Here is a 4,615-nt window from a genome sequence, read left to right as displayed (position 1 = left end):
GTGGCCCCATGGTGGAGATGTGTCGAGAGAGGGGTTTTCGGACGAAAAGAGGGGGAAATGGCCAAAAACTGACCAAACCACCATGGATTGGGGCAAGATTTGGCACACTTGTGCACATTGTGATATCACACCTTGGTTGCTATGGGTTTTGATATTTTGGAGTTGGCACCATGGTGGCCCCATGGTGGAGATGTGTCGAGAGAGGGGTTTTCGGACGAAAAGAGGGGGAAATGGCCAAAAACTGACCAAACCACCATGGATTGGGGCAAGATTTGGCGCACTTGTGCACATTGTGATTTCACACCTTGGTTTCTATGGGTTTTTATTTTTTGGAGTTGGCACCATGGTGTCCCCATGGTGGAGATGTGTCGAGAGAGGGGTTTTCTTACGAAAAGAGGGGGAAATGGCCAAAACCGACCAAACCACCATGGATTGGGGCAAGATTTGGCACCCTTGTGCTGATTGTGATATCACACCTTGGTTGCTATGGGTTTTTATTTTTTGGAGTTGGCACCATGGTGTCCCCATGGTGGAGATGTGTCGAGAGAGGGGTTTTCGGACGAAAAGAGGGGGAAATGGCCAAAAACTGACCAAACCACCATGGATTGGGGCAAGATTTGGCACACTTGTGCACATTGTGATATCACACCTTGGTTGCTATGGGTTTTGATTTTTTGAGTTGGCACCATGGTGGCCCCATGGTGGAGATGTGTCGAGAGAGGGGTTTTGACGAAAAGAGGGGGAAATGGCCAAAAACTGACCAAACCACCATGGATTGGGGCAAGATTTGGCACACTTGTGCACATTGTGATATCACACCTTGGTTGCTATGGGTTTTGATATTTTGGAGTTGGCACCATGGTGTCCCCATGGTGGAGATGTGTCGAGAGAGGGGTTTTCTGACGAAAAGAGGGGGAAATGGCCAAAAACTGACCAAACCACCATGGATTGGGGCAAGATTTGGCACACTTGTGCACATTGTGATATCACACCTTGGTTGCTATGGGTTTTGATTTTTTGGAGTTGGCACCATGGTGTCCCCATGGTGGAGATGTGTCGAGAGAGGGGTTTTCTGACGAAAAGAGGGGGAAATGGCCAAAAACTGACCAAACCACCATGGATTGGGGCAAGATTTGGCACCCTTGTGCACATTGTGATATCACACCTTGGTTTCTATGGGATTTTATTTATTGGAGTTGGCACCACGGTGGCCCCTTGGTGGAGATGTGTCGAGAGAGGGTTTTTCTGACGAAAAGAGGGGGAAATGGCCAAAAACTGACCAAACCACCATGGATTGGGGCAAGATTTGGCACCCTTGTGCACATTGTAATATCACACCTTGGTTGCTATGGGTTTTGATATTTTGGAGTTGGCACCATGGTGTCCCCATGGTGGAGATGTGTCGAGAGAGGGGTTTTCGGACGAAAAGAGGGGGAAATGGCCAAAAACTGACCAAACCACCATGGATTGGGTCAAGATTTTTCACCATTGTGCACATTGTGATATCACACCTTGGTTGCTATGGGTTTTGATATTTTGGAGTTGGCACCATGGTGTCCCCATGGTGGAGATGTGTCGAGAGAGGGGTTTTCGGATTTAAAAGAGGGGAAATGGCCAAAAACTGACCAAACCACCATGGATTGGGGCAAGATTTGGCACCCTTGTGCACATTGTGATATCACACCTTGGTTGCTATGGGTTTTGATATTTTGGAGTTGGCACCATGGTGTCCCCATGGTGGAGATGTGTCGAGAGAGGGGTTTTTTGACGAAAAGAGGGGGAAATGGCCAAAAACTGACCAAACCACCATGGATTGGGGCAAGATTTGGCACCCTTGTGCACATTGTGATATCAAACCTTGGTTGCTATGGGTTTTGATATTTTGGAGTTGGCACCATGGTGTCCCCATGGTGGAGATGTGTCGAGAGAGGGGTTTTCGGACGAAAAGAGGGGGAAATGGCCAAAACTGACCAAACCACCATGGATTGGGGCAAGATTTGGCACCCTTGTGCAAATTGTGATATCACACCTTGGTTTCTATGGGTTTTGATTTTTTGGAGTTGGCACCATGGTGTCCCCATGGTGGAGATGTGTCGAGAGAGGGATTTTCGGACGAAAAGAGGTGGAAATGGCCAAAAACTGACCAAACCACCATGGATTGGGGCAAGATTTGGCACCCTTGTGCACATTGTGATATCACACCTTGGTTGCTATGGGGTTTGATTTGTTGGAGTTGGCACCATGGTGTCCCCATGGTGGAGATGTGTCGAGAGAGGGGTTTTCGGACGAAAAGAAGGGGAAATGGCCAAAAACTGACCAAACCACCATGGATTTGGGCAAGATTTGGCACCCTTGTGCACATTGTGATATCACACCTTGGTTTCTATGGGTTTTGATATTTTGGAGTTGGCACCATGGTGTCCCCATGGTGGAGATGTGTCGAGAGAGGGGTTTTCGGACGAAAAGAGGGGGAAATGGCCAAAAACTGACCAAACCACCATGGATTGGGGCAAGATTTGGCACCCTTGTGCACATTGTGATATCACACCTTGGTTGCTATGGGTTTTGATATTTTGGAGTTGGCACCATGGTGTCCCCATGGTGGAGATGTGTCGAGAGAGGGGTTTTCGGACGAAAAGAGGGGGAAATGGCCAAAAACTGACTAAACCACCATGGATTGGGGCAAGATTTGGCACCCTTGTGCACATTGTGATATCACACCTTGGTTGCTATGGGTTTTGATATTTTGGAGTTGGCACCATGGTGTCCCCATGGTGGAGATGTGTCGAGAGAGGGGTTTTCGTACGAAAAGAGGGGGAAATGGCCAAAAACTGACCAAACCACCATGGATTGGGGCAAGATTTGGCACCCTTGTGCACATTGTGATATCACACCTTGGTTTCTATGGGTTTTGATATTTTGGAGTTGGCACCATGGTGTCCCCATGGTGGAGATGTGTCGAGAGAGGGGTTTTCGGACGAAAAGAGGGGGAAATGGCCAAAAACTGACCAAACCACCATGGATTGGGGCAAGATTTGGCACCCTTGTGCACATTGTGATATCAAACCTTGGTTGCTATGGGTTTTGATATTTTGGAGTTGGCACCATGGTGTCCCCATGGTGGAGATGTGTCGAGAGAGGGGTTTTCGGACGAAAAGAGGGGGAAATTGGCCAAAAACTGACCAAACATCCATGGATTGGGGCAAGATTTGGCACCCTTGTGCACATTGTGATATCACACCTTGGTTGCTATGGGTTTTGATATTTTGGAGTTGGCACCGTGGTGTCCCCATGGTGGAGATGTGTCGAGAGAGGGGTTTTCGGACGAAAAGAGGGGGAAATGGCCAAAAACGGACCCAACCACCATGGATTGGGGCAAGATTTGGCACCCTTGTGCACATTGTGATATCACACCTTGGTTGCTATGGGTTTTGATATTTTGGAGTTGGCACCATGGTGTCCCCATGGTGGAGATGTGTCGAGAGAGGGGTTTTCGATCTACGAAAAGAGGGGGAAATGGCCAAAAACTGACCAAACCACCATGGATTGGGGCAAGATTTGGCACCCTTGTGCACATTGTGATATCACACCTTGGTTGCTATGGGTTTTGATATTTTGGAGTTGGCACCATGGTGGCCCCATGGTGGAGATGTGTCGAGAGAGGGGTTTTCGGACGAAAAGAGGGGGAAATGGCCAAAAACTGACCAAACCACCATGGATTGGGGCAAGATTTGGCACACTTGTGCACATTGTGATATCACACCTTGGTTGCTATGGGTTTTGATATTTTGGAGTTGGCACCATGGTGTCCCCATGGTGGAGATGTGTCGAGAGGGGTTTTCGGACGAAAAAGAGGGGGAAATGGCCAAAAACTGACCAAACCACCATGGATTGGGGCAAGATTTGGCACACTTGTGCACATTGTGATATCACACCTTGGTTTCTATGGGTTTTTATTTTTTTGGAGTTGGCACCATGGTGGCCCCATGGTGGAGATGTGTCGAGAGCGGGGTTTTCCGCCGAAAAGAGGGGGAACTGGCCAAAAACTGACCAAACCACCATGGATTGGGGCAAGATTTGGCACCCTTGTGCATATTGTGATATCACACCTTGGTTGCTATGGGTTTTGATTTTTTGGAGTTGGCACCATGGTGTCCCCATGGTGGAGATGTGTCGAGAGAGGGGTTTTCGGACGAAAAGAGGGGAAATGGCCAAAAACTGACCAAACCACCATGGATTGGGGCAAGATTTGGCACACTTGTGCACATTGTGATATCACACCTTGGTTGCTATGGGTTTTGATTTTTTTGAGTTGGCACCATGGTGGCCCCATGGTGGAGATGTGTCGAGAGAGGGGTTTTCGGACGAAAAAGAGGGGGAAATGGCCAAAAACTGACCAAACCACCATGGATTGGGGCAGGATTTGGCACCCTTGTGCACATTGTGATATCACACCTTGGTTGCTATGGGTTTTGATATTTTGGAGTTGGCACCATGGTGTCCCCATGGTGGAGATGTGTCGCGAGAGGGGTTTTAGGACGCAAAGAGGGGGAAATGGCCAAAAACTGACCAAACCACCATGGATTGGGGCAAGATTTGGCACACTTGTGCACAT

Source organism: Lolium perenne, chromosome 7, assembly GCF_019359855.2.
Source record: "Lolium perenne isolate Kyuss_39 chromosome 7, Kyuss_2.0, whole genome shotgun sequence".
NCBI classification, from domain to species: Eukaryota; Viridiplantae; Streptophyta; class Magnoliopsida; order Poales; family Poaceae; genus Lolium; species Lolium perenne.
Note: the sequence above shows the minus strand (reverse complement) of the source record.